Source organism: Scardinius erythrophthalmus (genome assembly GCF_964197995.2).
Source record: "Scardinius erythrophthalmus genome assembly, chromosome: 20".
Taxonomy (NCBI): Eukaryota; Metazoa; Chordata; class Actinopteri; order Cypriniformes; family Leuciscidae; genus Scardinius; species Scardinius erythrophthalmus.
Window position 1 is genome coordinate 37,423,201 of NC_138240.1, and position 22,859 is coordinate 37,446,059.

Sequence of the window (22,859 nt, forward strand, 5' to 3'; positions counted from 1 at the left end):
ATGCAGTGAAAAGTATTTGCCCCCATCTCATACTAAATTGATTCAGAAAATAAAACCTACCATAAAACAAAGGCAACCTGAGTAAACACAAAGTACAGTTTGTAAATGACAATGTTATTTATTGAAACAAAAAAGTTCTCCAATACCAACTGGGCCGGCGTGAAAATGTATTTGCCCTCGTATTTATTACAGCTTTTCTCTGTCGCTTTGGTGCATTTCTCACATCACTATTTACATTTGCACAACAGTTAATGCAGTTCTCAAAACAATTAGTACAAACTGCAAAACCTAGTTGATAACCTGCAAAAGTGTGTCACTTGCTCAAAATGGAGAGCTCACTCCTCAAACACAAGTATTCATGTCAATGAAAGTGTCAGTGTCATCAAGATGAAAAGTCCTGACGCCATTGTTTATGAGCAAGATAGTCAAATGGCTTTGTCATGTTTTCATTATGACAGTTTACTCTGTAAATGTTTTCCAATGCAAAAAAGTCAGATCTTGGTGACACTGCCTGAAAATGCTCAAGACAGCGCTATATACTATTGGCACAGCCATTTGAAAAATACAGTAAAGTTACACATTACTGTATTTAGTGAGGTAACTGAGTACAAGACACTGAATGTGTATGTTTCACATTTTTACTGCATATGCTCTCTGCAATTCTAGTTTGTTCACAGCATTTTGCAAAAGACAAAATACACCCTTATTTACAACAAGCATAAACTCCCTTTGGGTAGAGCTGTGCACAACTGTAAACAATATTGCAGTACATACTGGAACTGAACATACAACATACATAGTGCTGTAATCATTCATGCACATCCAGACGTTCCTCATCAGTGAAAGCTGAGATTCACCTGAGAGAAATTGTTCAATTTAGGAGACATTTTCAGGAAAAAAAAGATTTAAAAAAATGTGTAAAATTTGCGTGACAGATTTTGACAACTAGTTCAACATTTTTGTATGTAATGACTCAAGCAATGAAATGAGGACTATTAGTTTTATATGGAATGACTATTCAGCATTCACAAGTATAGTTAATTTTGACTGACATGACATAAGCAAATGATAATGTTATAAAACAGCAGAGAGTTGTATGAAAGCAATTGATGCATGTCCAAAAGCATTTGCAGTTTGTTGGAAGGAATGAGAAACTGCTACTATGATGTGCACAACTGACTAAATGTTGTGGAGGTTAAACTAACTGTTGTGCAAATGTAAATAGTGACGTGAGAAGTGACGTGACAAAGCGACTGAGAAAAACTGTAATTCCTCTAATCTATGAAACTGTATTTATAATGTAGTTCAGCTGGACTAAACACAACCAGTCCTGATCACTGCAGCTGTTCAATCAGATCAACACTGAATACTGAAGCCTGATTGGTTCACATTTGTACAGATAAATTACTTTTCAGCCCGCTAAAAAAAAAGAAGCTGACGGGGTCGACTGCATATTTAAGTTGCGCTGAAAACTGTTTTCATCAGAATTGTTCAAACGTGAAGATCATCTCCTCGCTGTCTCCAAAGAGAAGAAGATAGGAGCCTTTCTGCTCATCATTTAAACAACAAGCCTCAACTAGCGGATTAACGGCTCTTCGACAGCTAAAGCTGACTCGCTGCTTCTCCTCTGGGCTATCCGGCAACTCTTCAAGAGACACTGTCACTATTAAAAGAGCAAATTTGAGCAACATTTGTTGCAAAATGCGGTGCCACGAGTGTTGCTCCTGCAGGGCTCCCTGCTTCCCTCATCTGGAGCGAGTGCCATGGTTTCATTTGACAGCTCAGAGGAGGACTTTAATGACACTATGTCTCTGAAGCAAACTGAGCAAACTCTGTTATAAGTCATGGTACGCTCCCTAATCATCACGCGTCCACTATTCCTCTTCGTCTGCTCTCAACTTGTTTGGCGGTGTGGAGGAAAAAGGGTACACCAAGCTTCTCCCATTGGGAGAGACCATCTGCACATCTCTGCCTAAAGCTGCCCATCCCTCTGAGCCGTGCAGAACTAGATCCTTCAAGTCTACCAGGCCAACCTTCTCTGCACGATGGATGAAACTGGTCTTGACCCGACGGCCTTCAAAGAGCTGTGCAGCGTGACCGACCTCGCCCTGCGTGCCACTAAGTCTACGGCCCAAGCGATTGGTCGTGCCATGGCCAGTTTGGTGGACCACCTTTGGCTGAACCTGACGGAGATCAAGACAAGACAGCCCTCCTTGACCCCGTCTCTCCCTCGGTTCTGTTCGGTTCTGCAGTGGACGGCTTCTCTGAGTGTTTTACAGGCCCAGAAGTCGTCATAGATGATGCACCACTTCAAATAAAAAACAAACACCTTTTGCAAAGAGCATTCCTCCTCTTCATTATCCTATTGCAAGCATCAGCCCCCCACCACAGCTGCGACTCTTCAACCCCTCGCCGCCCAGAGCCGGGCTTGGGAAGCTTTTACCGGCATGTCAGATTGGGTTTTAGTAATAATCAAACGGAGTTACTCGCTCCAGTTCTCCCGCAGGCTCCCCTGCTTCAGGAGGCAGAAAAGAGAAATAACAAGTCAGTGTCTTCCTGGTTAGTGTTGTAAGAGGGTGGAGCTTCTGATCAAGGTGGTGTGTTGAAACAGGTCAAACAACAACATCAGGATTTCTTTAGGAAAAATTAACAAAATCTAAGCCTATTCAAAATGAACATGCATTGAAACGTTAAGATATAACGCTAAATCCTTGGATTAAACACACACACACAAAAAAAAAAAAACATAAAAATACCCAAATATTAAAAATAAAAGATCTCAAAACCCTTATACGTGTTTTATTTATTTCTATTCTTTATTCGTCAGAGATTCTCCAGGGTCTGTCATGCTCCCATCTCTGCTTAAGTTTAAACACTCCTCTGTTATATATATACAGTGCTATGCATAAGTTTAGGCACCCATGCTAAAGTTGACTAAAAAGAGGAATAAAAAAATCATCTTTTGGAAATTGAACTTAATGCCTTAATTTAAAAAAATAGGAAAAATCCAACCTTTAAGGACACCAATTTTCTTTGTGAATGAATAATGTATCGTAAATAAATAAATGTTCTTCCTTAAAATACAGGGTGCATAAGTTTGGACACACCTATGTTAAATTCCCATAGAGGATGGCAGATTTTTATTTTTAAGTTTTTTTTTTTTTTTTTTTTTTTTAGGATATGCATCCTGATAAAGTTCCCTTGGCCTTTGGAATTAAAATAGCCCCACATCATCACATAGCCTTCACCATACCTAGAGATTGGCATGGTTTTATTTCAGTTAGCCTAATAGCTAGTTTGATTTGCATTGAGAGCAATGTAAATCAAACTAGCTATTAGGCTAACTGAAATAAAACCATGCCAATCTCTAGGTATGGTGAAGGCTATGTGATGATGTGGGGCTATTTTAATTCCAAAGGCCAAGGGAACTTTATCAGGATGCATAGTATCCAAAAAAAAAACAAAAAAAAAACTTAAAAATCTGCCATCCTCTATGGGAATTTAACATAGGGGTGTCCAAACTTATGCACCCTGTATTTTAAGGAAGAATATTTATTTATTTACGATACATTATTCATTCACAAAGAAAATTGGTGTCCTTAAAGGTTGGATTTTTCCTATTTTTTTAAATTAAGGCATTAAGTTCAATTTCCAAAAGATGATTTTTTATTCCTCTTTTTAGTCAACTTTAGCATGGGTGCCTAAACTTATGCATAGCACTGTATATATATATACACATAATTATTTATAATTTTAATTTTGTATATATTTGTACACTACCAGTCAAAAGTTTTAGATCGGTATGATTTTTTATGTTTTTAAAAGAAGTCTCTTCTGCTCACCAAGGCTGCATTTATTTGATTAAAAATATAAACAAAAACAGTAATATTGTGAAATATTATTACAGTTTAAAACATCTGTTTTATGTGAATATACAGTAAAGTGTAATTTATTCCTGTAATCAAAGCTGAATGTTCAGCATCATTACTCCAGTCTTCAGTGTCACATGATCCTTCAGAAATCACTCTAATATGATTTGATGATCAAGAAACATTTATGATTATTATCAGTGTTGAAAACAGTTTTTTATATTTTTATTTCATGATGCTATGATGCATAGAAAGTTCAAAAGAACAGCATTTATCTGAAATGGAAAGCTTTTGTAACATTAAACACTACCCTTCAAAAGTTTGGGGTCAGTAAGAATTTAAATTTTATTTTTGGGGGAAATAAACAAAATAAATCAATAATTGTATTCATCAAGGATGAGTTAAACTGATCAAAAGTTACAGTAAAGACATTTATAATGTTAGAAAATATTCTATTTTCAATGTGTAACTGCATGTGAAAATTAATACTACGGGTTGGGCTTCCGGGTCACCTAGCGATGGCAGCTTAGACAGAAACCTCCCGACCAAAGTAAAATAAGACCGCCCCAAAGTTAGAAAAACAGACGTGTTTACCGAAAATTTGGAAAATCTAGAAGAGGGCGAAGATGCCGAATAAAAGCCACCATAAAAAACAAACTGCTCCAAGTGTTGACGAAGGCAACGAAGCGCAACAACAAGAAGGTGCTGGCGCTAGCTCCCTCGCAGCTAGCGTTAGCCATGACAAAGACGAAGAGAACAGAGGAGGCGAGTCTGCGAATCTGACTTTAATTCTCAGAGAATTACGCGAATTTAGGCAAGACAACAAACATCAGCTTAAAGATATCAAGGAAGAGATCGCAAAAACCAACTCGAGAATGGATGAAGCTGAAGCAAGAATAGTGGAGAGCGAGGAGAGGCTGCAAAGCGCAGAAGAGGTGTTAGCCGAAATGGTACAAATACAGGAGCAACTCCAAGCTAAGATAACAGACCAAGAAGGGCGCTCACGCAGAGAAAATGTGAGGATATACGGTGTCCCCGAAGGAGCTGAGGGTGGACCGAGGTCAATGATCCCCTTTGTGGAGAAGCTGCTCAGAGAGAACCTCAGCATTCCACCTTCGAGGGACATGCAAATACAAAGAGCCCACCGAGCGCTGGCGCCGCAGCCACCGGCCGGCGTGCAGCCTAGATCAATCGTGGTCCGATTTCTCAGCTTCACGATGAAAGAAGAAATCATTAAACTGGCTTGGCAAAAGAAAGGCTTCACCTGGGGAAACTCCAAGATCAACCTCGACCATGACTACGCACCAGGAATCCTAGCCAAGAGGAGGGAATACGGCGAGGCGCGGAAGCTTCTGAAGGAAAACAACATAAAGTTTCAAACCCTCTACCCAGCCCGACTGAGAGTTTTTTATGAGGAGGGGACAACAACATACGAGACGGTGGAGGATGCAACGGGGGATCTAGCAAGAAGGGGCTTCCCGGTGAAAGTAATCACCCAGCCGAAATCCCTGATGGAAAGGATTCAGCGCTGGTCGTGGCAGCCAGCACGGTCGCAGGGCGCAGCTCGATCCGGCAAAGCCTCATCAAGCTACAAGGACAAGTTGCAAGTATTCAGACGCACAAAAAATCAGGACACAGGGTAATTTAAACGAAAACAATGTCTAAAAAGGCTTATATATTTTTTATAAACGGCTTAATTTATAAATACAAGGTCGGGAATAAAAGAGAAGGGGGGAGAGAGACATTTATATGACTGTTACCACAGCAGAGGGCCCCCTATTCCAGTTTGGAAACAGAGGTTATCCCTCGGGTCTAAAGCAGGGCAGTAGACTGGCCCTATTTTTGGAAGCTTGGCCAGAGGTTTACATGTTACAAGTTCATAGTAACTGTTCGGGTTATGTTCTTTTGTTTTGTGTTCTTATTATGAAGGGACTGCTTACTTTTTCACTAGAGGGAAAGAATGACCAATTAATTTTAGTTATGAAAAAATGCAAGGAAAGTCTGTGAAAATAATTTCATTTAATGTAAACGGGTTATTAAATCCAATCAAGAGGAGTAAAATCTTGTCAAAGTTGAAAAAAGAAAAAGCTCAGATAGCTTTCCTCCAGGAAACACACATGATTCAATCTGAACACATTAAGTTAAAAAGGATGGGCTTCCGGCATGTTTATTCTTCCTCATGCAAGGCAGGCCACAAAAGAGGTGTTGCCACTCTTATATCAAACACACTTAACTATGATCATATATCTGAGGTCCGGGATGAGGATGGTAGATTTGTTAAAATCACAGGGAGAATAGAAGGGAAAGAAATAACGTTAATAAATGTTTATGCTCCCCCAGCAAGTGATTGGATATTTTATAAACGTATTTTTGACTTAATGGTGAACTCACAGGGGGTGGTAATCTGTGGAGGGGATTTTAATATCAGGTTGAACCCCGCATTGGACTCATCCAGAGTAACTACCCAGAACAAAACCCTAACTAAGAGAATGATGTCACTGATGAGTGAATTGGGAATAATGGATGTATGGAGGGAATTGCACCCTACCTGTAGAGATTACACACATTTCTCCTTTCCTCACTCTGTATACTCAAGACTAGACTACTTCTTTATGTTTAGCGTTGATAGATTTAAAATCATGGACAGTAATATAAAGACAATTGACCTGTCAGATCATAGCCCGATCTCTTTATCTTTAATATTAGGAGGGAAGATTAGGAAAAACTTATGGAGATTGAACTCAAACATACTCAATGATCCAAAAATCAAAGTAAAACTGAGAGGGGAAATTCAAGATTTTCTAGATTTTAACGACTCTGGGGAGGTGTCGCCTACAATCTTATGGGATACATTGAAGGCTGTATTGAGAGGCAAAATAATATCCATTACCACGCATATGAAAAAACTCCAGGGACAAAGATTGTCTGACCTTCAAGGAAAACTAAAACAGTTACAATTTTCTAACAGCAGTAATGTAAGCTCGCCCCTGAAAGAGGAAATTAAAAAATTACAGAGTGAAATCGACGACATATATACACAAGAAACTCAGAAAAAAATTATCTTCCTGAAACAAAAGAACTATGAAGTGGGAGGAAAATCATCAAAATTTCTTGCATACAAATTACGTAAACAGCAGGTGGATAATACTATCTATAAAATAAAGAACCCGAAAACAAAGGTGATTGAATATAAAATAGAAAAAATTCAGGAGAGTTTTGAAACCTTCTACAAGACATTATACTCTCAACCTCAAGGTTCGGATGAAGCACAAATTGAATCCTTCTTAAATTCGTTAGACTTACCTAAACTCACAGACTCCCAAAACAAAAACTTAATACAACCAATATCAATCAGTGAATTAAATTTAGCCATTTCTAAATTGAAGGCCGGCAAGTCCCCGGGTACGGATGGCTACACTACCGAGTGGTACAAGTCCTTTAAACCAGAGCTTTCCCCAATATTACTAAATACATTTAACTGGGTCTTACAGAAAGGAGAAATACCACCCTCCTGGAGGGAAGCAACCATCTCAGTCATTCCTAAAGAGGACAAAGACAGGCAGGAATGTGGTAACTACCGACCTATTAGTGTTCTTAATCTGGATTATAAACTATTCACATCCATTTTAGCTCGCAGATTAGAAAAAATTTTGCCGGACCTCATCCATTTAGATCAAACAGGATTTATCCAGCAGAGACAAACTTTAGATAACATAAGAAGAACATTGCATATTATAGATCAAACAAACAAAAACAAAACTAGATCATTGATAGTGGGGCTAGACGCCGAGAAGGCATTCGACTCGGTTCGATGGGCATTCTTATACAGAGTTATGGGAAAGTTTGGCTTTCATGATAATTTTATTAAAACAATTCAGTCCCTCTATAATAAACCAGTGGCTCGAGTAAAGATTAATGGAGATCTTTCTGACTCCTTTGTTATGGAAAGAGGAACAAGACAGGGTTGTCCGATTTCACCTCTACTTTTTGCTTTATTTATTGAGCCCTTGGGCCAGTTGATAAGACAAAGTGAAGCTGTTAAAGGCATTGCCATGGCAGGGACTGAACAGAAGGTGGCAATGTTTGCAGATGATGTTTTGGTGTACCTGGAGGAACCTGAGACATCATTTATAGGATTGATGACCCTATTAGAAGACTTCGGGAAACTATCAGGCTATAAGCTCAACATCTTGAAAACACAGGTCATGATGTTAAACTGTAATGCCCCAAGAAATTTACAGGAAAAATATCATCTAAATTGGGAAGCTAATTCAATAAAATATTTAGGTATAAATTTGACAAAGGATCTCTCAAAATTATCAGAGGAAAATTATGAACCATTATCCTTAAATAAATTCGGATATGCACAGATGGAACCTCATCCCTTTTCTTAATCTGAACTCAAGGATAAGTGTAGTCAAAATGAATATCCTCCCCCGCTTATTATATATCTTCAGAACTCTACCTGTAGAGGTGAGTGACAGTCAATTCAGAGAATGGGACAAATGGATTTCCCGCTTTATCTGGCAGGGAAAGAAACCACGGATTCGGTTTACCATTTTACAGCTAGGAAAGGAGAGAGGTGGATTTGCACTTCCTTGCCTAAGAAACTATTTTTATGCCTCGCAACTAATCCCCTTGTTGCATTGGTGCAATGGGGAATACAAGGCCAAATGGAAAGAATTAGAGTTTGGATTTTCCCCTATGTTCCCCCTTCAATCCACAATTGCTGATAGAGATCTGGCAGCCAAATTAGGAAAAATTAATAACCCCTGGATTACTCAAACATTGAAAATATGGCAGAAGGTGGTTAAGGCATGTGGAATTCATAGGATGCTAAAACTTTTTAGATGGTGCGCCTATGACACAGAATTCCTTCCAAATAGGATGGATAAAAGATTTGAATCATGGGTCGAGAAGGGTCTTACAACCTATCTCTCCTTTACACATAATGGCTCGATACAAAGTTTTCAGGGTTTGAGGACCAAACATGACCTACAGCAAAATGATTTTTTCAGATTCCTTCAAATCCGTGAATACTTTAATCAGAAATGTAAAATAACAGATCTTTCAGCAGCAGAATCAACTTTTTATAGAATTCTGAAATTAGCCTACAGTTCAACTCCGAAAAAAGGTATCTCATTACTATATAACTCACTATTCCACGCCACCAATGAAAGTACACTTCATATTAAAGAAAAATGGGAAAGAGAGGCAGAAATAAGGCTTTCCGAGGAGGTTTGGGGGGAAATATGTACTTTTCAATGGTCTTCAACCAACTCCATGGACTGGAGAGAGCACTGTTGGAAGAATGTAATAAGATATTTTAAGACCCCATGTCAAGAGAAATACAAGAACACTAATGTAACCTGTTGGAGACAATGTGGTTCACCAGAGGCAAACCATTTCCATGTATTTTGGGGCTGCCCCAAACTGAACCAGTATTGGAGCGGCATTCACAACACATTAAATACAGTGTTCAAGTGTCAAATACCCCTTAATTTTGAAAATTTATATCTGGGTCATGTAGAGTGCTTGAAACTTAGGAGGGACATAAAGCTGCTTCAGGCACTTCTAGCTGCAAGTAAAAAATCCATTACCAGAAAGTGGTTAAATGTAACACCACCCACAATTGAGGACTGGCACGGAATAATTCTTGAAATATTTAAAATGGAAAAGCTGACCTTTTGTCTGAGAACCCAAAAGGTTAAGTTCTATCAAATTTGGGAAAAATGGATTGAATTTATAAACCCGATTAGAGCAGACTTTGTATGATCCCTCTGGAGTTTAAAATATATATATATATATACATTATTTATTACTTTATGTGATTATTATTTTTTGTCAGTTTACCATCCCGGATGGAAACAACAATAAGCAAGTTCCTTCACGCCAATGTATATAGTTTTTTTTTTTTTTTGTTTGTTTTTTTTTTTTAAGATAGTTAATATGTTGATGCATAAAACGCAACTTTACAGGTTGAAAGCAAGTGGGCTGAAGAGAGAATTTAAAGAGAGCAAATGTGATGAACCTTTTATATTTAGCGGAATATATAAGGACATGTTCTCAGAAAAGTGACAAGGGATGCACATGATGGAACAGGACTGTACCTTACCGCACAAAATATGTCTTTCAAATGTCTGTTATTACTCACCTGTAAATGGTTGTATAAACAGGAAAAGGACTTATGTAAACACCAATTCTGTATTTTTGTACTGTTGATTTTGATGGAAAATGCCTTTTTCAAACAAAAAAAAAAAAAAAAAAAAAAAAAAAAAAAAAAAAAGAAAATATTCTATTTTAAATAAATGCGGTTCATTTGAACTTTCTATTCATCAAAGAATTTTTAATAAAAAATTGTACAGAACTGTTCTCTTACGAGAGGTCTCTCGTACTGCGTAAGATATCTTACGCTAGGGGAAAATCCTTTTTCCGCGAGATATTGAAGCCAAAAATGATCCTTAATTTTGTAATAATGCAAAACGCGTTGCGGCAGCATACAGACATAGGCGAGACAGCTTGCGTGCCTATTGGCTGTTCTGCGGCAACTGCAGCAGCCTATCGAGCGAGGCCTGGCGTGACGCCAGACCCAATGAGGGTGCTTCGCGCCCGCTGCGTCACATCCCGCCGAAACGGGCGTGGTCTAGGCCTATAAATACCGCTCGCAGGCAGCTATTATCTGGTTTTTCATCCTTCAAGCGAAGCACACGCATGCCGTTGCTGGCCGCGCCGCCTTTCTTGCCTTCCTGCTGCGCTTTCCGGCGTTATATCCTTTCTTTGCTACTGTGTTTATGTATGTGTGTGTACTCGCCGCCGCGACACACACTCTCATTGCACTAAAAGAGCCGGGCGTCTTGAAAAAGGCCCTTGAAAAAGGCTCCCTTTCCTGAGGATCACGCAGCTCTCGCGCTCGCTGACGGCGACTGCCCTCACTGCGAGCTAGCTACTGCCTATGGTGACTCTTAGGACTCACCTGGCAGCCTTCTCCGAGACTGCTCCTCCGCCCCTCCCCAACCCGCAAAGCTCGCCGGTTCGCGCGCTTGCCTTGCCTGCTTGGGGGACGATACCTGTTCTCCCTCTGTTCGAGCCGCGCAAACCACGCCACTCACAGGGGATGTCAGGAACGGACGATCACGGGGCTAGCTTTCTCTCTCCCTCTGTTCGAGCCGCACAAACTGCGCCGTTCACAAGGGAGGCTGGAAGCGGACGGTCGGGGTTAGTTTCTCTTTACGTTATAAGAAAGCTACCCTGCCTCTGCGCCCCGTTCATATATGCTCGTGCATCTAAAGCCTTTGTGTCTCCTCCTGTGGCTCAGTGGCAGACTCTCAGTTTTTGCGCGCGAGAGACCCATGTTCGATCCCGGGTCTACCGGCAGATAAAATTATGCCGTCAATGCTCGCTCTGTCAGTTCCCTGAAAAGGAGACTGCAGATGTGTATTTTGCAGTCAACGAGCGCGTTGTACAACCCGCTCGCCTGCACCCAAACACCGTTTCTATGGTTTTCCGTGCGTCACTGGCAAGGAGAAAAGAGAGTGTTTCTGGTCCCGCTGCGGACGGACCGACCTCCATTTCTCATACATTTCTCATTCCCCTCTGAAATTCAGGCGACTGGAAATGTCAATATTGCAGTGAACGAGCCTGTTGCAATGCACGCAGGCCTGCAAATAAACACCAGCATGTTGACGCTCTCTGTTTCTATGGCAACTTCTCGCTCGTTCAGTTCCAGTAAATGTGACTGTTCCAGTGTATTCTGCAGTAAACAAGTCGGCGACGCAGCACGCTTGCCTGCACACAAACGCCGCTTTTACGGCTACCCAGAGTGAATTTTCTGGTGTCCAGGCCACGGCCGATGGTGTACATCCACGCACAGACATGACAGTTCCTACGGGACTCGCCCAGCCCTCCCCCTCTCGGTTGACCGCCGCAGAGGAGTCGAGCGCGGGCAATCTGCCCGCTGTTATCAGCGCGCCCCTGCCTCAAATGTCACGAGCGCGACGCTTGTGTTACAGCACACCGAAGCCTCTCCATCGCTGAGCGAACGGAGAGCGCTTCGTATTCAACCCCTAGCTATTCATGCAGATGCATGGGCAAAGCTGCCTGGGGTTTCGAAGTGGGTGCTAAACATTATAAAAGAGGCTATTCGCTGCAGTTTCGCCGACGCCCTCGCCGCTATACGGCACGCGTCGAGACCACGGTAAAAACAGAAGTAGCACATTTACTTCGAGCCGAAGTGGCGAAACTATTGAGCAAAGGGGCCTTAGAGCCTCTCTCTCAAGTTCAGAGCGAAGGAGGGCTATACAGCAGATACTTCCTGGTACCGAAAAAAGACGGGGGTCTCAGACCCATACTAGATCTAAGGCAACTGAACAGAGTGCTTGTGAAGCTACAGTTCAGGATGCTCACGACCAGAAAAATCCTCGCGCAGATTCGCAGAGGAGATTGGTTCGTGTCAATAGATCTGAAAGACGCGTATTTTCAAATACAGATAGCGTCCTGTCACAGGCGATTTTTGAGATTCGCCTTCGAGGGCCAGGCATACCAGTACACAGTCCTGCTGTTCGGTTTATCCCTGGCACCCCGTACATTTACGAAGTGCATGGATGTGGCGCTCGCACCCCTCAGAATGAGGGGCGTGCGAGTACTGAACTATTTGGACAATTGGCTGATTCTAGCGCAATCTCGCTCAGTGCTCATAGAGCACACGGCCATTTTACTCAATCACCTCGAGAATTTGGGTCTCAGAGTCAATTGGTCGAAGAGCTCTCTGTCCCCCAGTCAGACGATATCTTTCCTGGGCACAGAGCTGGACTCGCTGTCCATGATAGCGCGACTATCACCACAGCGCGTGGTAGACATTCAGCGTGCAGCGAACTCTTTCTGCTGCGGCGCATCTGTCCCGCTCAAGAAATTTCAGAAGATGCTGGGTCTCATGGCCTCAGCATCCTCAGTGCTCCAGCTGGGCCTGCTCCGCATGCGCCCACTGCAGTTCTGGCTGAAAGAGCGAGTCCCACGCCGAGCGTGGACATCCGGTCTGCTTCGTCTCAAGGTCAATCATAAGTGCGTCACAGCTCTGAAACCTTGGAAAGCGGACGACTGGTACCAATCAGGTGTAAGCCTGGGGACTTCCTAGAGGGTGAAAGTGGTGTCCACAGATGCATCCACCTCGGGATGGGGAGCGCTGCTCGAGGGCAGACCGTTCTTCGGCCAGTGGTCAGAACGGGAGAAGCTTCTGCACATAAACTGCCTCGAAATGTTGGCAGTAGACAACGCACTGACGCGTTTTTGTCCCAAATAAAAGGACGCACGTCCTGGTCCGCTCGGACAACATGTCTGTGGTGTCCTACATAAATCGCCAGGGCGGCCTCAGGTCCAGGAACCTGCACAGGCTAGCAGAACGCCTCCTGGTATGGGCTCAGCGCAACCTGCGCTCGCTGAGAGCAGCGCACGTGCCAGGGCTCCTACACATAGGACCAGACAGACTGTCCAGGAACAATGTTCCGGCAGGTGAATGGTCTCTACACCCACAGACAGTCCAACTGCTGTGGAAGAAATTCGGCAGAGCGGAAGTAGACCTATTTGCGTCTCAAGAAAACGCTCACTGTCAGGAATTTTTCTCCAAGAGCAGGGACGCGCTGGCTCATGTATGGCCCCGCCGCCCGCTCTATGCTTTTCCCCCCATCTCTCTCCTGCCTCAGGTGATAGAGCGGATCAGGGAAGAAGGATGCTCAGTACTGCTTGTAGCACCCTTCTGGGAAAACCAACCTTGGTTCCCAGCTGTGATGCAGCTAGCGAGCACTGCCCCATGGCCACTGCCAGTGAGGAGAGACCTCCTCTCCCAGGCCCACGGCTCGATCTGGCATCCTCACCCGGAATTGTGGTCCCTTCACTGGGCCATCAACGGGTACATGTTGAACTCCCTAAGGGAGTATTAAACAGGATCACGCAGGCTAGAGCTCCTTCTACAAGACGTCTCTACTCCTCGAAATGGTCAGTGTTTTCGGGCTGGTGCACAGCCCGTGGCGTGTCACCCACAGACGGTGGAGTGACGGAGGTGCTTTCCTTCCTACAAGAGCTGTTGGATAAGGGCAGGACCCCTTCCACGCTCAAAGTTTATGTGGCGGCTATAGCAGCATTCTCGAGAACAACGCTTGGTCAGTCAATAGGAAGGAACGATTTAGTCATCCGCTTCCTCAGAGGGGCTAAGAGACTGAATCCTTCCAGACCTCCCTCAGTCCCTGTATGGGACCTTTCTACGGTGCTGGAAGCCATGAAAGGTGGACCATTCGAGCCTTTACAGACGATTGATCTGAAACATCTGTCTGCTGGCTCTCGCTTCAGTGAAGCGCATAGGGGACTTACACGCGCTCTCTGTGAGCGCGACGTGCATGGAATTTGGGCCTAATGACTCGAAGGTTATACTCAAACCTAAGCACGGTTATGTTCCAAAATACCCCAACACACCGTTTAGGGCGCAGGTCATCTCCCTGTCAGCCCTACCGGTCCCTGATGAGGAAAGAGACGCGAGCCTCCTTTGCCCAGTCAGGGCATTACGAGCTTATGTGTCTCGCTCGTCTGTTTTCAGACAGACAGAGCAGCTCTTTGTTTCATTCAGCGGGCGTTCTAAGGGACTAGCCGCGTCGAAACAGAGCCTATCCAGATGGATAGTTGATGCTATAGTGCTAGCATACGCCTCCAAGGGCATGCAGTGCCCGTTGGGTGTCAGAGCGCACTCCACGAGAGGCATGGCCTCTTCGTGGGCCTGGTGCAGGCCAGGCTGCTGTCGGTCTAGTTAACCAGTATTATCTGACCTGATGCTATCAGCTCAGAATGCTGCGTCTACTGAGCACAGCTCGATGATCGACAGTGAAAAGCAGTAGCACAAAGATGTGCCTGGGAAAACTGTGTAAGACCCACATTTCCCCATCAGTTCAGGCCGTACCCCGCCCTGTCTGTATGATGAAATTCGCGTCTAAGCGACGCTGCCATATGTGGAAGAGTGTGGCTTCGCCCCTCCCTCTTCCCGGACTCCCTGTGAGTTCCCTGGGGGATTGTGCACTATATGAACCCCGGGCTTTCGCCCTTGGGTCTTTGGTGTGCACGGCGTTTTGCATTGGGTCCCCTAGCGTAAGATATCTTACGCAGTACGAGAGACCTCTCGTAAGAGAACGTACTCGGTTACTAACGTAACCTCGGTTCTCTCTAGTAGAGGGAACGAGTACTGCGTATCTTGCCGTGCATGCACACGCTCTGGTTGCTTCGATGATGAAAAACCAGATAATAGCTGCCTGCGAGCGGTATTTATAGGCCTAGACCACGCCCGTTTCGGCGGGATGTGACGCAGCGGGCGCGAAGCACCCTCATTGGGTCTGGCGTCACGCCAGGCCTCGCTCGATAGGCTGCTGCAGTTGCCGCAGAACAGCCAATAGGCGCGCAAGCTGCCTCGCCTATGTCTGTATGCTGCCGCAACCTGTTTTGCATTATTACAAAATTAAGGATAATTTATGGCTTCAATATCTCGCGGAAAAAGGATTTTCCCCTAGCGTAAGATATCTTACACAGTACTCGTTCCCTCTACTAGAGAGAACCGGGGTTACGTTAGTAACCGAGTACGTTTTCAACATTGAAAATAATAATTAATGTTTTTTGAGCATCAAATCATATTAGAGTGATTTCTGAAGGATCATGTGACACTGAAGACTGGAGTAATGATGTTGAACATTCAGCTTTCATCTGAGGAATAAATTACATTTTAAAATATATTAAAATAGAAAACAGTCATTTTAAATTGTCAGAATATTTCACAATATTACTGTTTTTTTTTTTTTTTTTTGAGCAGAAGAGACTTCTTTTAAAAACATTAAACATCTTACCGATCTAAAACTTTTGACCAGTAATGTGTATATGTATGTATATATATATATATATATATATATATATATATATATATATATATATATATATATATATATATATATATATATATATATATACATACACACACATTTATACATATATAAAGCCTATACAGTTTTTCTTAGTTACAAACCCAACCCCTGTTTGTTTGCCATGGCAACCATACATTTCCTAAAGACATAAACACTTAAAATATTAAGAGGAATAAACTGGACTAAAAAAACATGTAAACCAATTAAAACTCTATTATACATAAAATCATTGTACTGAATAGAGCACAAAGTCACCTTCATTTATATAGCGTTTTTTACAACACAGATTGTTTCAAAGCATCTTACATTGATAACAGGAAAATAATGCAACCAAGTTTGTTTCAGTGTGTTTGTTTAAGTGTCCCCAAATAAGCAAGGCAGTGGCAAGGAACCAAAACTCCATCAGTGACAGAATGGAGAAAAGAAAGTTTAGCAGAACCCAGACTCAGTCGCTCAGTTCCCGGATCCCGGATTTCCACCAACTGCGGATCGGCTCCACTGTGTGTCGGCCGTCCTTCAATCCCCACCAGGCCCTGATTTGTTGTGAACGGCTGCGGCCGTGACTGACAGCTGAAGTCACGAGGACACACGAGATATAAGTGCAGAGTTGCTGCGGAGCTCTCCGGCATCCGGCAAAAACAGAAGCTCTGCGTACGTGAATTCACGTTTGATCGCGCGATATAAGTGCTGAATTTTTTTTATTAATGCCAAAAATGAAAATGTAACAAGTACATAACAACAGGAGTAATAAAAAAACAAGACATAGATCACGAAAAAAACAAAAACAAATAAAGTGCTAGAGGGAAGGAAAAAAATAAATAAAAATAAATTATACAAGGTTAAACATTGAAAGCAATCTTTGACTTTTCAAAGACTTTTTGTTTTTTATGCCCATCAAAGACAAAACATAGGAATTATAGTCTACTAAAAAAATAGACAGTAACGTGATCTTACCCAAAAATTTGCATTTGTGAATTAAAAAATTTACCAAGAATCATAAACAAATTAACAACGTACTGAATATGAGAATTTGGATTATGATAAAGAAAAATAATACTAAAGGTGTTAATACATATTTTAGCATTTGTTTTTTCTGAGAGATAGGTACATAACTCATTCCAAAAAGCTTTAACACAAACACATTCACAAAAAAATGCACAATTGTCTCTTCAGCATCACAGAAAGTGCATTTATCTTCTATGCTTTGGATATACTTATTGAGTACACTATTACAGGGGTAACATCTATGTAGTATTTTAAATGTAACTTCTTTTATCTTGTTTGTTAACAAATATTTGTGTGGAAGAGACCAGACCACTCAACAATTAATATTGTATAACGCCATCCACTTGAAAGATGATGCTGGAATAGATTTTCTGTTCATAAGATTACAAACAAAATGGTTATTGAATTTGTCATCAGTAATCAAAATTCCTTCAATTGAAATAAAAGTGTTATACAAAGATATATGACTATAAGTTTGCTCTCCTTTCAAGAGAGTTTTTATACCACTAGGAATGGCGTTGAATACAATATTATATTCCTTTAACAAAGCCCCAAAAACAAATTTTCTGGAGAATTCTGGAAATGAATAAAACTGACCATTGTCATCCATCAGCTGATTAACAATATTGTTTAAATACTGTTGAAAACTTTTTCTTCGTCGAAGCAAGAAACCAGGAGACGTTGGGGATCACGTTCAAACAAAGTTATTCTTTATTGAGGACTTCGCGTTGACGCGGCTGCAGTTCTTCCCAAATCAATCTGACTAACATACTTTACATGGTTTCTTTATAGGTCTTTCAGTGGGCTGTCCTTAAAGGTGCTAAACATACACACAGCCTTAGAGGTAACCACTAAATCTAATCATCTAAAGACAATAGAGGCAATTGCCCCCAACTGAGATAATGGTACCAAAAAGCTTACCCACGAGTCCAATGACGAGGGGAGGGGTTGCTTCAAAGTAGCAAACAAATGTAGTAAAATCTGCATAACATTGTTAACTTGTCTTAAGTTATTTTTGTTTTTTCTACATTCTTTTCCAAAATGTCCGTGCTTGCCACAGTAAGAACAACTGGCTTCTCTAGGACTTTTGCGTTTCTTTGGCTTCTCTGAGTTGACCTTAACAGAAACTGCTGCAATTCTTACTCTCTCTTTGACATCAGAGTCTCTTTCCCAAATAACTAAACTTTCTAGGTTACTTCTGAGAGTTCTTTTAGCCCACGTAATATCTAGGAATGGCAAGGCTGTTCTGTACTCAGCTACAAGACCATCTGCCCAAATTCGGATTAGAGCTCCTTTGTCAGCTAACACACTTTCGGAATCATCCACTATTCCACTGTACGTTACCGCTACCTGACAGAACCTCTCAGTATATTCACATATTCTTGTACACAGCTAGTAACTCTTGACCAATCGATTTTCGGTCCTAAGATATTCTTTAGGATTTTCAAAACACCTTCTCTCAAATCGCCTTTACTGACAGGTTGCAGTTCGGAAGTAACAGCAGACTCAAAATTGTTGAATTCAGATTCAGTTAGAATTTGTGACATCAGCTGTGTGACTTCCGGCAACGACATGTCGTAAAGATGCATTTTACTGAACAATGCTCTCCTAAACTCAGAAAAATGTCTTTGCACTGATGGCAAACTTTCAGCAATTCTCTCAATATCTTTCGGACGTAAAGATGTTTTGACTGCTTGTGGCTTCAATATGGGGGTTGCAAATGGAACTGTATCAACACCTTTTCCCTGAGGCTTTTGTCTAGCTACGCACACTTCAACTGCATTTACATCTGCATTGACATTGTCCTCTATACCAGGGGTTTTCAAACTGTGGGTCGCAGATTGGGAAGAGGTGGGTCACGCAGTCACTATTGGCTGTGCTAAATTTACGTTTCATGAATGACACACACACAAACATTTTGCACGATGTACCAACGTTAAATAGAAATCGCTATGAGATCGCATTACACCGGAGAATTCAAATGTCACGAAAGGCGCTGCATTTCCCAAAAGCATCGTATGCCTAAGTAGATCGTAAAACCGTTGCCACTTATGGTCTCTACGATCAGCTTAGCTCCCGATGCTTTTGGGAAACGCAGCGGAGACCTGAATCAGCCTTTCGTGACATTTGAATTATCCGGTGTAATGCGATCTCATGCAGGATGCAGAATGCAGAGCAGTGATTGGAGTAAACGAGTTTCTTCTTGTTAATAATGCGCTCAGAACCGCTTAATGAACCGCGTCGCTCTGAGACGCTGAAATTGTTAACACATCATGTCGCAAGCGCGCGCTTCATGAAACAAATCGCACTGATTTATCTGTCGTCTGTTCAACACAGCACTGTTGTCTTTCAGAGATATGGTCGTCGTAAGAGTGCGTTGTTTGCGTTACCTTGCATGTGTAGCACCGGTATCACACAACTTACTGCGCCACTGGACCAGTTCTAGGTTCTAAGGAGTGGGGAGCAAAAATAATTACACCAGAGACCGTTGCTTTAAATACAAAAGGCCGGCAATTTACTGAATGCAAAACACACATGGAATATACAGAATGCAAAACAAAAAATACCCTGCAGGTTTTTAATATTGAGGTAAGTATAATAAATGAAAAGGTATTTCACTCTCTTTTTGTTCTTTAGTTCACCTAAGTTATTTTAGTCAGGCTAATCTAAGTTAGACCGGTCTTTTCCTAGGTTGCACCTATTTTAGAGTTTCTATTTTTCTTCCTGAGTTAATTCTTTTTCCTTTCTTTTACAGGTAAGAAAATACCTTCAATTTACACAACCAAATCAAAGTGGACCACAAGCATTTCAAATCACATTCAAACATATGAACTCAATATGAAAATAAAAGTATGAAACCTTAAACTCAAGTTCAAATCCAAATGTGAGTTCAATTATTCAGTTCGATGAAGAGTTTCAGTTCGATTCAGTCCAAAAATAATAGTTCAATCGGTTTCCAGTTCAGTTCAAAAACAATTTCTGATACTCCTACCACTCTGGCAGCGAGTCACCATATGCAGCAGATTTCCTCACTGATGCGATGGAGAAGATGAGTTGAAAGTCTGGGTCTGGCTCGCCATCTTGAATCCCGTCTGTGCATGTGCACACCCGCACACTGCAGGCCAATCCTCGCTCCGACCGAGCCTCAAACCAAGCAAAAAACCTGACCTGTGTAACAGGTCATAAGCACAATAAATCAATTTTTAAATCCTCAAATTACACAAATGTATATATCACAGTCTCTGAGTTGTAACATTACTGCTACGGTGCTTTTTCACCTCTAAAATGGCGGAGCGGTCTTTTTTAACTCACAGCTCCGTTTCCACACAACTAGCACACACATCTTTCATTTACAAAGCATACATTCACTTTTATAACATTCACAGTTTTCATAAACCCAAAATATTAACTGGTAAACAGTTTATGGCAAAGCATTTCCTTGTAAACAGTTACGTTTTTAGTGTTAGCTCTCCGCCAGAGAAAAAATAAAATAAAACACAACACGGCAAAATGCAAGAAAACAACTCAAACTCACCAAAACCGGTGTGGCTTAGTTCTCATAAAATCCCCGTCAGTTCTCGACCAGGTAAGTTATGTTTTACAACTGCAAAATCAACTTTTTCACTACTTTCTCTGCTTATTAAACACAGTTCGTTCTCTCCGATCTATCCTCTGCTCTCTCCGTTAGGCCTCCGCTGCAGCGTCACTGAAGTACTGCGTCTAACGTCACTAGTCCCTTAAAGGGGCAGTGACATAAATTTTCTGTCAGCATACTTTTAATATTAAACATTAAATTGTTGTATTAACATTTTTAACATTTTTAACTCTGATTAATTAACTTACATTAAATGAATCACTTAACTTTCAAACTTATTTATGCAGCTTTTAAACTATTTATTCTTATTTATGTCTTATTTCAACATTGGGTTACATCCTCCCCTCTTTACCTAATGCACTTCCCTGTGCATTCTGAATCTACACTGTCATAACTCTAGGGGTTTTTGGAAAGCTAGGCTCTTTAAGGGAATCTGTAAACACATCACTCAAGGTTTGAAATAAAGACTGAACTATTGTAACCAACGGGTTCCCTAGCTCAGGGTAAGTCAGTCTTTTAGCTGCTTTTCTGTCTCTGATAGGTCTTCTAGAACAGTCACCTTCTGTCTGGATGTCAGTTTGGTCCATAACACTTGTGTTTTCTTTGCCCTCCTGAGCAGGTTGAGTAGAAGGATGGACATTATCCAGGTCTTCCTCAGGTAGGTTTCCAGTGTCCTGTCCAGCGGTTGAGCTGCTCTCTTCAGGATCAGGTAAGTCCACGGTTGTCAAACTGGGGTACGTGTACCCCCAGGGGTACGTGGACTGATTTCAGGGGGTACGCGAAATAGGGCTGTGCCGGTAATCTTGACAACCGCACCACTGCGGTTGTAAAGCGCCACCGCGGTGGCTGAGTAGTACCAACGGTGGTTTGCCAAAAATATGAATGCTGTTTTAAATTAATATTATGACACACAAAGCTTTGTTTACAAAAGAAATAATAGGTTAGCAATTAAATGTTATATCGCAGCCATGGAAAAGTTTGAATTCATGACGAATGATAGAGTTGTCCGTGAGCCCATAAACTTAAGCTTTGTCGGCTTTGAATTCTGGTTTGCGATCTGGTCACCCGATTATTAGCGAATTTAAATATTCCATTAGTTATTCCTTATAGAAAGCTTGAATTGTCTACTTTTAAACAAAACAATTCAAAACGAAAATAAACCGACTAGCATATCCGTATGAAGTGTGCATTTCTCTCTATAGGCGCGTTCACTGTGAAGATAACGAGTCAGCATCGTCAACTTCATCTTTGCAGCCCGACACTGACACAAAAAAACAAACCCTTTATTAATAAACTATTCAAATGTCTCCTTGCTATATTTGACACATTCATAATCATTACTTTTGCCGGCTCTTTGTGACAGCTGTTATGTGCTTTATTGGCAGCGTCACCCTCTGGTTACATGAACTCGTCACCACCGCATCAGCACCAGAACATGGAGATTTAATTTTAGAGAATGATCGCACAACAGACATTAGAACATTAGATATTCTATAATTAAATCAACTAATCGAATATTCAAAAATCGTGACTCATCCCTGCATGGAATCTCTTGTTTCTTTTCCCATATCTTCACTCACGTCTAACCCATTTCCAAAGGGGATTATAAACGTTTCTTCCTTTGTTCGCTTTTAGGTCAATTATTTTCGTATTCTTTACTGTGTTAAAGTAGAAAAACGCTGTAGGACAGATAGCCTACATTTGTACTTGTACGTCAAATTCTTTTTAACACAGTTTGTGCTTGTTATTAGACATATGATAATTGGTAAGGCGCGTCAAGTTCATTTGTAAAGTGCGTTTCACACGCGCGGGTGATTTTTAGTTTGGCTTTCTCTGGCAGCGCGCAAACATAGCCTAAATGCCTTGCCCTTGTGGAAGATAAAGTTCGTTTTTCATACCTTTTACAAGTAGAAAACATGAAGATATCAGAAAATAGATCGGTGGTCTCTTTCCTGCTCGTGTCCCACATCCCTCTCAAGCAGAGCGCTAGGCTGTATCACGCGTCTTTGTGTGGAAAATTTAACGAAAGTTTTTATTCATTTATTTTTTAAAATAGATTCAACTTTATTATATTATGTAAGTTACCAGTATTTACTGATATTTATTTCAATGCTTTACAGGCTTTAGTGTGTTGTTTCTTTGTTTTTTTTGTTTTTTTTTAATTTATTTCAAAACAACGTCCCCCGACCACCGCAACACCGCCGGTATTTGGGTCCATTACTACCGCGGTGGTAAAAAAAATTTCCACTTCACAGCCCTATATCATATGTTGACTTTTGATGAGATTTGTATCATATGTTTATGATTCTATTCACTATTCTCGACATAATTGATAAAAATAAATATTAATAAAAAATAAAAAAAACTTGTTGTTAACAATTGGTGGTGTTGGGGGTACTCCGGAAGATCTATAATGTCTCAGGGGGTACATGCCTGTTAAAAGTT

At 41.4% G+C, this 22,859-nt stretch overlaps 1 pseudogene across 1 annotated transcript in view; it reads right to left on the bottom strand.

The window, feature by feature from the left end:
- Positions 1-22,859, bottom strand: part of LOC308680956 (zinc-binding protein A33-like) — a 39,328-nt pseudogene that overhangs the window by 4,320 nt on the left and 12,149 nt on the right. The gene's annotated exons all lie outside the window — the stretch shown is intronic.